The sequence below is a fragment of the Vicugna pacos genome, unplaced genomic scaffold (genome assembly GCF_048564905.1).
Source record: "Vicugna pacos unplaced genomic scaffold, VicPac4 scaffold_19, whole genome shotgun sequence".
NCBI lineage: Eukaryota > Metazoa > Chordata > Mammalia > Artiodactyla > Camelidae > Vicugna > Vicugna pacos.
In genome coordinates, this window is record NW_027328740.1 from 15485892 (window position 1) to 15497969 (window position 12078).

General features: G+C 31.6%; 1 long non-coding RNA gene across 1 annotated transcript; it reads right to left on the reverse strand.

The window, feature by feature from the left end:
- Nucleotides 1-938: 938 nt before the first annotated feature.
- On the reverse strand, nt 939-2609 carry LOC140693044 (uncharacterized). Its single transcript, XR_012068694.1, has 3 exons — nt 2337-2609; nt 1551-1692; nt 939-1211 (listed from the first exon to the last, which is right to left on the reverse strand). It is a non-coding gene; the product is annotated as an uncharacterized lncRNA (long non-coding RNA).
- Nucleotides 2610-12078: the final 9469 nt, after the last annotated feature.

A 12078-nucleotide genomic window follows, 5' to 3' on the forward strand; every position in this document is an offset into this window, starting at 1 on the left:
TTTCATTCACTAAATACTAAAATGCATCCTGTGGCATGTGCTGTGCTTACAGTGCTGGTATGCAAGTTAGACAAGGAAAGGGGGATAGACAGAAAATATCTGGAGGAGGTGATTTCTGTGCTGAGACTGGAAAAATCTAAATAGGTAAAAGGAGGACATCCTTTGCCCAAGGATGAGCTTGAGTAAAAGTTCTGAGGTTGGATTTAATATGGTTGATAAGCATTTGCCTGGATGTATCTCCAGAAACAGTGAAACATAAGGATATGTCAAATTAGTCAGATGCCAGATGTATAATGAAATGACTAAACTCTGTTGAGTTTGTGGGCTTAGAGTTGGAAAGGCATTATGTGCCACCCTGAGGATGTAAGCATGTCTTTGGCTGGAACAAAAAAGGAACATAAAATATTCACTTGAAAATATAGTGTAGACTCTTGAGGGGAGGAAAAGAAACCACCAATTTGAATGCTTTGAAAACAGCAGAAAGAAGACAATAGATAAAATTACTTCTTAAGTTCTACCACATTCTGAATGTGCCATCTGAGAATACATCATGTGACTTTTATGATACCAGAGATGACATAATAGAGACCATGATTCCTGGGCCGGTTCCTGCATTTATATCCTGTTCCAACATATCCTAACTAAACACATTTAATACTTTCCAGGATGAACCAGAAACAACTTAGTAATTTTCCCTCTCTCCATGTTTTGGTCTTTTTACAAATTCTTCCATTTTCCTCTTTTCCTTACAGAAATTATTTAAATTTACACCCATATTGTTCCATCGAATGATCATATCAATCAAATATCTCTTTTTTTCTTTAAATGGTAACTTAGTCTCCCGTTTAACTCATTAATCCATTTTTTTTAAAAAAAAAGGATAATAAATGTACACAACTATGTTTATTTTTCAAATAAGAAAATTGCAGATATTTGTCGACATTTGCCAACATCAATTTTAATCTTTGTTATCCTGCATAATCTGGTAGTCCTCTGATAGATCAGTTGTAATTAGGATGACATTCATAACCTGAAGATGTCTGATGAGTTGGCCTTGAAAGAGATGTAGCTGATGTATCAGCTATCAATGGCACTAGAAACCGTGGTGTTCTCCCTTGTTGAAATTTAGAAAAACGACCTTCATTGGCAGATATGTTGTGATATCTTTTTGGAAAAGTACAAGGCTCCACAATCAGTCCAAAATAATTGCTCTGTATGGGAGAAAAGATGCTGTACTTAGAGTAGAATTTGTAGTTGTAATGAAGTTCAAAACACGGACATTTGCTTCAGTGTAGCTGCTTTGAGAGTGCTCATGGACAGTGGTCAACTGATTGAAAATAGCACTTTGATCCACTGCAATTTGTTCTGGTGGTCTAACTGACATTGATGATAGAGGAGAAAAATCACCTTGATTGGGGTAGTTGTATCACCAATTATGTGGCTAGTAGAGGGCTTCCTTATTAGAGCCATGTTTAAATTTGGAGAAGGTAAAAATGCACTTTCTCCACTAGTGTCATACACAAAATCAGAATTATGTTTACCAACATTACCTCCTCCTTTAAAGAGCTTCTTGTTGAAATCTTGAGACGATGAAGATACCAGAGAGGCATTTTTAATCCCAATTCTTCTTTTAATTCTCACTAAAAGCTTGTGACAGGCTCTTTTAAAATTTGGATTATGGTAGAACTGCAGCTACAACAAAAAAAGAAAGATTTTTAATAATATATTAGAACAAAATACAACACTACAATAAGCCTAACCTATAAAACCTCAGATTTCACGTTTACAATGCAAAGATAATATCATCAAAATATGAACATTGCTGACGATATTTTGAAGTTCTTTGTTTGGAAAATACACATTTAAATAGTACAGTCATCAAATTTAAGACGTTAGCATTTGCAGTAACGGAGAATGCCACTTTTTAAAAGCAGCTTTAATAGCTTTATTTAGATTTCTGATAAGATTCATAGTTGCAAGCAAAGTTTCTCATAATCTTGAATAGTTAATGCACTGTCATCGTTTTTAGAAAAATAAGGATTTTAACCTTTGTAGTTTTATACAATTTTCAAAATCAAGCTTTACATTTATATTGCCATTGATTGATGTACAAAATAAAATTTTATGCATAAGTTACCAAATTGGAACTAAAATTTCTGAATACCTTGCTTAAAACAGAGACTTCTTTTCCTTGTGCCAGAAAGTCAGCTAGATAAGCAGATCTTTGAAAATTCTGCCTCACTTTACTAAACCCATAAAGGTTAAGCCGTCTAACTAAACTTTTCATACTTCCAGTTTCAAATATTCTGAAAAGGGCCTTTCTTTTCAAAACTTACTTCTTAAAGACATCTTCATCAATCACTATGGAAGTTACATTATCATCCCACCAGATGGATTTAAATTGGTCACTCCCAGCCATTTTCCAGAGTTTTCTTGGGAATGTCAGAGGACAAAAATCATTATCTTCATTTGGTTCCGAGACACAATGTGTGTAACATGGCCTTTTTATCAAGGATTCTTCAGACAAAGTCTGAAAAGCATTTTCTTCAATCACAGACCACAAGTCCAAGTGCGCAGAGAATGTTTGATCACACAATAGAGATCTACCAGAGTTTCCTGAACCAGTTGGTCCAACTTAAGGAGACACATCTTGAATTTCTGAAGAAATATGCTCCATCTCAAAAAATTTTTCTACAGCTTCATTTCTAATCTGCATGATTTTGAGCACTGCAGCTTCAAATGCTGCTTTAGCAGGCCTGCAAGTTAAACTGTTAGGCCATCAAAGTGGTTCTCAACCTGAGAGGCTGTGACATCACAAAATGACAGGTCTCCTAGCAACTCAAGTGGAACATTCAGCCAGTGTTTATTTCTCATTCATCCAGTTAAAATGAAACATATAGGATGTTTAATTTTATAGTGTGATGTGGAAATAATTTCCCCACAAAATCTTTTTAAATAATTTAATTTGGGGTCTATGAAATGAAACCAATCTCCTTCCTTTTGTACACAAATTTACACCAGATTGGTGAACAGAGTATAAATATGAAAAAAATAAGTAAAATAATTTTAAAGTTTTGGTATTTAACTTGAAATTTGTCTAAAACCTGTGCAGAAAAGGTATAACTATTTTATTATCATTTGTAATTGAAGTGAAACAAAATTTGATTTGGAAACGGAAGTATTTATTTATCTGTGTACTTTACAATAAGTAGCTCTATATTTAAAACTTCAGCAGAAAAAATATCAATTTATTTGTTATGTTTATAAATAAATGGTAAATATATATGAATTAAAATTAGATTAAAATAATCAATCAAATTTAAGAAATCCCAAAGGGGAGAATTTTTGTTTTAATTTGTAATTCAGTGCTATAACTAAAACAAATGAAGTTTAATATTCTACTTTAAAATAACACAAGAGAAAATCTTACGGTACCTCACAAATGTTTATTTTTACCATTCTTTCACTCAGAGGTTTTTCAGTCCCTAGAAGGAATAAATTTTCCTTTCATTTTTATAATCCATATATTTGTTGCTTCTGTTAAGTGTTTGAAAATGTCTTTGATAAATACAGTTATGCACAAAGTCCTGGTTTCTATAAGCAGTGACTCCATTAAGGGGCAAACAATCAAAAAACAAGGAAATAACAGTATATGTGGGTTGGGGTGCAAAAGAACTGGTAATGCATTTTAGGAAGCAATATGTTTCCCATTCCTGAAACATTTGTCATTGTTAGTATAATACGGCATTTTAAGGCATCTCTTTTGTGCACTAAATGTAAATAATAGCTATGAGCTGTATCAGTAAACTGTAGTAAATCCAGTTCTACCAAAAGTTATATTTTTTTTAGAAATAAATTCCATTAAACATAAGCCAAATTCAAAACGAGGGAAAAACTTTTTAAATAAATAAATATACACTAAAGCTACAATGTAAATTTTTCCTTCTGTATGTGTATATTCCATTATAAATAAATTTTAGCAACCAGAATTCATTACATTTTATAAGTATTATAAACTACAGTTAACTGTGATTTATTTCAGACCCATAAATATTATTTTACATACACAAATCAAAAAGTGTGATACCATCCCTTACAAAACAGAGAATTCAAAAGTAACAATCTCAAAAAATGTAAGAAAATTATTGACAGAACTGATCTTAACTTTTGTATACAATAAATTCTTAACAAATTCTCTCTGGATAGAATATAACTAAAAATAATAAAAGCCATATATGAAACACCCATGACTAACATCAAGTTCAATGTGAACATACAGGAAGGTTTTCCTCTGGTCCAGTACTACAGAAAAGTAGCTCATTCTCACAAGTCCTAAATTACACTACTAGAAGTCCTAGCCAGAAAAACTAGTCAAGAAAAAAGATAAAAGGCATCCAACTTGTAAACAGGTAGTACAAATTTTACAGATGACATAATTATACATAGATGGAAAATACCATATACTCCTCCAGTGACTGTTAGAAATAGTCAAAAAACTTAGTAAACTTGCAGAATACAAAATCAATATACAAATATATGTTGCATTTTTATATGCTAACAACAAATTATCAGAAAGAGAAATGAGGAAAATAATTGTGTGTATATTTATACCAAAAAGAATAAAAAAGGAATAAAATTGATAAGTGAAATAAAAGGTCTAAACATAGATCTATATATTACACATGCAAGAAAAATAAGTAAACAAAATAAATAAAAGATATTCTGTGCTCATAGATTGTATACAATGTAAGGAAATACTCTAATCTATCTTTCACATGTTCAATCTCCCCTGCACTACGTATTCAGGAGAATGTCTATTCTTCATTTTATGCTCTTGCTTTTTCATGTATTTTTTCATGGGTTAATTGATCATAGGTGTGAGGGATTATATCTGGTTGCTCTATTCTCTTCTATTGATGGGTGTCTGTTTTTGATCCAGTATCTTGTTTTTTAAATTACTAAAGCTTTAGAGGACACTTTAACATCAGAGTATTTTACACTATTAGATTTAATACACTTTTTAAAAATTATTTTGTCAATTCATGATCTTTGTGGTTACATATAAATTTTGAAATTATTTCTTCTATTAAATGGAAAAATCTCATGAGTATTTTGAAATGAATCACACTAAATGTAGATTGCTTTGTGTTGTATGTTTGTTTCAACCACATAGTTTCTCATCATTAACATTAGACATCTTTTCATTTCTTTGGATCAGATTTAATTTCTTTCATCAATGTTTTCTATTTTTTAATGTATAGGTTTTCATCTTATTTGTTACCTTGATTTTAGGTATTCTTTACATATATATATATATAATTATATACATTATATTTGAAAACACATTTCCTACACAAATACAACAGCCAGAAAGCAGTGGCAAGACATATTCAAAGCCCTGAATGAAAGGAAGCTGTAATCTAAAGTAATTCATCAAGCAAGGCTATACTTTAGAATAGAATGAGAGATAAATAACTTTCATAAAAGTAAATACTAAAAGAAATTAGCAACAGAAAAAGAAAAATGAAAGATCTACCCTAAAGAAAAGAAGCAGGATGCTATAGAAAGGAGAAAGGCATAATTAGAAAGGCAAAAGCTACAATGACATACAATAGAATATACATGATATTTTAAAACTGGACATCAAAATTTCTAAGGTACAGAGTGTGAAACAGGACAATTCAGATTATTTTCTTCTTGTTTCTCTTCTCTGTAGGAGGGGTTAGAATTTGTATTCCTATCAGTCAAAATAAATATATATAGTAAAGGGTCAATATACATATAAAACAGAATAACCATAAGTCAAAAACTTACAATGAAGTCAAAAAGCCAAAAAGAAACCAAGATTATAAAAGAAAACTAATCAAGCCACAAAAAGAAAATGAAATGAACAAAAAGTAAATACAAAATCATCTGGGAAATGAAGATCAAAATGGAAATAAACAACAGTGTATCAATAATTATCACAATTGTTAATAGACTACGTGCTTCAATCAAAAGATATATATTGTCAGATGGGATAATATAACAAAACCCTACATTATGAAGCATACAAGAGACCCACTTTAGTAAGAGGAACACACATCAATTGACACTCAGAAGATGGAAAAATATATACCATGCAAATGGACATGACAAGAAAGCAAGACTATCAGTACTGACTTCACACAAAATAGACTTTACAAGAAAGGCCATAGAGAAAGATAAACAAGGACATGATATAATTATTAAAGGAGCAATACAAAATGAGGGTATTATACTCATTAATATATATGCACTCAATGTAGGAGCAACTAAATATGTAAAGCAAATACTAATAAATAAAAAGGGAGAAACTGGAGGGAACACAATCACAGTAGGAGACTATAACTCCCCATTACCATAACTAGACTGGTATTTCAGACAGAAAATTAATAAGGGAACAAAGATACTAAAAGTTACGATGAAATAATTGGAGTTGGTTGATATTTTCAAAACAATAATTCTCCCCAAAGCAGAATATACATTCTTTTCCAGTGCACATGGAACATTTTCTAGGAAAGATTATGTACTCATGCACAGAAGAAGCCTCAACAAATTTAAGAAGATAAAATTATTTCAAGCATCTTTTCTGAGTATAAAACCATGAAAGTAGAAATGAATCATAGAAAAACAGGGACAAAAAATGACACCATGTAGATTAAACAACATGGTACCAAAACAAGTATGGGAGGTGAAGAATTAATATAAGAAATTAAAAAATATTGAGAAATATTACAAAACCCTATGTAAAATATATTGTATACAGATAAAGCATGCTTAAGAGGAAAGTTCATAGTGACAATGCCCTCCTCAAAGAAGAAGAGCAATTTCAGATAAATAATCAAACGTTCTATGTACACTAATCATGAAAAGAAGAGCAAACAAAACCAAAAGTCAGCAGAAAGAAGGAAATAATCAAGATCAAGTAAGAAAGAATTGAATTAGACTTTAAAATATAGAAAAAATCAAACATTTTTTAAATAGTAAACAAAATTGACAAAACTCTGGACAGACTCATCAACAAGAATAGAGAGAGAACACAAATAACATAAGAAATGACAATGTAGAAACTACAAAAAGTACAACAAATTTGCAAAATATCATAAGGGACTACCATGAGCAACTATATGGAAACAAACTGGAAAACCAGGAAGAAATGCAGAAGTTTCTGGAAACATTCAGCCCACCATTTTTGCATTAAGAAAATATTGACCATTTGAACACACAGATCACCAGAAATGGAATATAATTATTAATAAAATAAAAAATCTCTGCAAACAAAATTCAGACCCCAATAGCTTCACTGGGAAATTTGACCAAACATTCAAAGAAAAATCCATACCACTCCTCCTCAAACTTTTCCAAAAGCTTGATATGGAGAGAGTACTCCCAATCTCACACCATAAGGCCAACATCAACCTGACACCAAAACCAGACAAAGACACTACCCCAAAAGACAACAATAGGCCAATATCATTGATAAAAATAGATGTAAAATTATTTAAGAAATTATTAACAAACAGAATCCAACAGTATGTAAAAAAACATTATAAACCATGGCCAAGTTAGGTTCATACTAGGAACACAAGGATGGTTGAACATATGCAAATCAATCAGTCAATTGTGATACACCATATCAACAAAAGAGAGGGCAAAAAACCACATGATCATCTCAGTAGATACAGAAAAAGCATTTGAAAATATTTAACACTTATTTGCAATAAAAGTTCTTACCACAGTGGGCATAGAGGGACCATATCTCAACATAATGGAAGCTATTTATGACCAACATATAGCCAACAAAATACTCAATGGTGAAACCCTGAAAACCTTCCCACAAAACCTGAGACAAGACAAGGTTGCCCATTCTCATAATTTCAATTCAATATAGTCTCGGAAGTCCTAGCCACAATGATCAGGCAAGAAAAAGAAATAAAATGATTCAGACTAGAAAAGAAGAGGTAAAATTTTTATGATATGCAGACATGACAGTATATAGAGAAACTGTAAAAGCTTCACAAAAAATACTTGGGTTAAAAAAGGAACTGGGCAATGTACCCAGTGTAATGTACAAAAACCAATTACATTTCTTTACACTACCATTGAATCAACAGGAAAGCAAAGTATAGAAACAACCGATTTTATAACTGCACCCAAAAGTATTAAGTGCTTAAGAATATATCTGCCCAAGGAGGTGAATATCTTAAACGTGGACAACTAGAAAACATTGATTGAGGAAATCAAGGAAGATTTGAAGAATTGAAAAGATACCCAATGGACTTGTAATGGAAGAAACAAAATTGTAAAAATGGCCATACTGCCCAAGGCAATCAACAAACTTAATGTGATTTCCTATAAAATTATGCAAAATATTTCTTTTTAGGACTGAAACAAATGATCCTAAGATTTACACAGAGTGATAAAAGATCCATAATTTCCAAAGCAATATTCAAAAAAATGAAAGAGGCTGGAGGAATAAACCACCAGGTCTCCATACACTATTGCAGAGCTACAATAATCAAAATGACAGATATTGGTACAGAAACAGGCATATGGACCAATGGAACAGAATAGAGGGCCTAGGAATAAATCTACAGGCCTATGTTGAATTAATCTATCACAGAGAAGCCAAGAATATGACAGAGAAAAGATCATCTCTTCACCAAATGTTGGGAAATCTGGATAGCAGCATACAGTGTAGTTAGAACACTCCTTCACTCCATGCAAAAGAATAAACTCAAAATATCTTGTAGACATAAATGTAAGGTAAGACACAGTAAATCTCCTAGAAGAAAACATAGGCCAAACACTCTGAGATAAATCGCAGCAATGATCTCCTAGAACAGCCTACCCAGGTAATGGATGTAAGAGCAAAATTAATAAATTGGACCTAATTAAACTTATAGGCTTTAGCACAGCAAAGGGGATCATAAACAAAGCAAAATGACAAGTTACAGGATTAAAGAAAATATTTTAATGTGATGCAACTGACAAAGTCTTAATTTCCAAAATGTAAAGACTTCATACAATCTTATAATAATTAAAAAAAATGAAACCCCATCTGAAAATGGGCAGAAGCCCTAAACAAGCAATTCTCCAATAGAGACATACAAATGCCACACAGATATATGAAAAAAAAATTGCTCACTATCATTATCAGAGAAGGGCATTTTAAAACTATAATTAAATATCACCTCACAATATTCACAATGGCCATCATTCAAAAATCCACAAACAATAAATGCTGGGGAAGATGTGGAGAAAGTGAACCCTCCTACACTGATGGAAGGAATGTAGATTCGTGCAGTCATTGTGGAATACAGGATGGGGATACCTCAAAAGAATAAAAGTAGACTTAACTTACAAGCCAGCAATCCCACTTCTGGGTATATATCAAAGAGAACTCTAATTCAAAAAGACACCTGCACCCCAATGTAATTAGCAGTGCTATATACAACAGCCATGACATGGAAGCAACCTAATTGTCCAACAACTAATGACAGTATTCAGAAATTTTGCCGTATTTACAAAATGGAATAATATTCAGCAATATGAAATGATAAAACAATGACATTTACACCAAAATGGATGTCCCCATAAAGTGACATTCTAATTCAAGTAAGACAGAAAGAGAAAGAAAAATAATACATGACATGACATATGTGGAATCTTAAAAAAAAATTTGGATGAGAACACAATGATTTCATCTACAAAACTTAAGCACACTCACAGACCTACTAAAAATTTTATGATTACTGCGGAAAGGGGCTTTGAGAGGATTTATTTGGGAGCTTAAGTTTTATAAATGTTATCCACTATATATAAAAATAGATTTTTTCAAAATTTATTTTGTATGACACTGGGCAGTAAGTTAAATATTGTGAAGTAACCTTTAAAAGGTACACAAATGTATGCATGTACGGGAACACTGTGCAATACACCACAGATTGACACATAGTAAATGGAAGTACTTCAATGATAAATAAATGAATAAATGTGTAAATAAATAAATAAATAAATAAATAAATAAATAAATAAATAAAAATAAAAAATAAATAAATAAAATCTAAATAAAAATATTTAGTAATAAATGTAATACAAAGATTCACACTATATAACTTTCACCTCAAAATCTAAGAGAAAACAGAAAGAAAAAAGAAGAAAATTGAATGAATGAGAGTACGGCAAATAACAAGAGAAACAACTGAAAATATAAAAAAAAAATACCTAAGTCTGTTTCTTTTAAACATTAAGTGGACAAACGTTTATGTTGGCTAAGAAAATGAAGACTCAAATAAAATTAGAAAAAAAAAGAGAAGATATTACCACTGATGTTGTAGAGATGCAAAAAATCATAAGAAATTACCACTAGACAACGATTTGAATGACTTAGAACAAAAGACAAATTCGCAGTAACGTATGTCTTCCAATACTGAATCAAGAAGGAATAAGAAAGTTAAATAGAGCAAAAGTGCGTATGAGTAAATCAATAATCCAAACTTCCCAAATCAGAAAAACTTTACAAGACGACATTACTGGTGAATTCTGTCACACATTTGAAGGCAATTTTTCACCAATTCTTCCCCAAATCTTCCAAGAATTTGAAGAGGTAAAAGATTCCAAACATGTTTTATGATGACAGCTTTATTTGCATAAAAATGATAGAAAGGACATTATATGTAAAATATAGAATATTATTCCTGAAGAACATACATGCCAAAATTCTCAACAAAACTCAAGCAAAATGAATTCAACAACGCATTTAATGTATAATACACATACATGAGTAAAGGGATAATCCCTGGGTTTAAGGATACTTCAAAATACTCAAATCGATAAAGGTGACATACCACACTAATAGAATGAGAAATAAAACTCATATAATCATCTCAATACGTGTGGAAAGAGCATTGTATATAATGCATCATACATTTAAGTTACTCCCAACAAATTTAATTAACCCTGTCAGTGCCACGATATAATATACACACAAACAGTGTGTGAAGAGAAGCGAAGCAGTTCTCTGTTTTTTTGATTTTTAGAAGAAGGGTTTATATAGGATATGCAAAATGCCTCGCATATCATCTAAGTTATAACAATGTTAATAATCTTAAGCTATTTATGTTCCCATGCTCCTGCAGTAAGCACAGGATGTTAAATAATCAAAAATTGTATTAAAGATCATCACAGAACTTCATTAAGTAGGCCATCTCTTATCCAGCCAGCTGTGCTTGTCTTAGGTTGTCCTCCTCTGAGGATCTTACCCATCATAGGCTATCCAGCCATCCATACTGGATACATTGATTAGGCCACTTCTTATCCAGCCTGGATATGTGACATTCCTCACAGATTGTTTATCAGTTCAGCCCAAGGGCTTATTCTCTAGAGCCTTCAGACAGGGGCCTACAAACCCAACATCCCTTGACAGAAAAATGGATGAAGAAAATTTGATATATATATGAATGGTATCAATACTATGCATTCCTATCAACAGTGTCCATGGTGTTCCTTTATCTCCACAATCTCATCAGTATCTCTTTGTTTTCTTTTTGATGAGAGCCTTCTGACAAGTGTGAGGTCTTTTCTCATTTTTGGTTTATGACTTTCGTAATAATTTATAACTCTGAACATACTTTAATGTGTCATTTAGCCAACTCTATGTTTTCTAAAGAAAATTGATTCAGATCTATGTATTCACTTCTTATGAACATTTATTTAATTGGATTTTTTTGTCTTTTTTGTTGTTGATGTGGCATAAAAGTTTGCCATATATTTTGGATATTAACACTAGATTGGAAAATATAATTTGAAAATATATCCTCCCATTATGTTTGTTAATTTTTCATTTTATTCATCATTTCTTCTGCAGTGTAAATCTGTTTAGAGTGATACAATCGTATTTTGTTAGTTTTGCTTCTGCTTCCCTTGCCAGAGGAGACATATGTAGAATCATATTAAGTCCAATGTCAGACTGTACTTCTTATTTTTTACTCTAGGATTCTTTGTTTTCAGGATTTATGTTTTATATGCCCACGAGTGGGATTGTTGTGTCATATG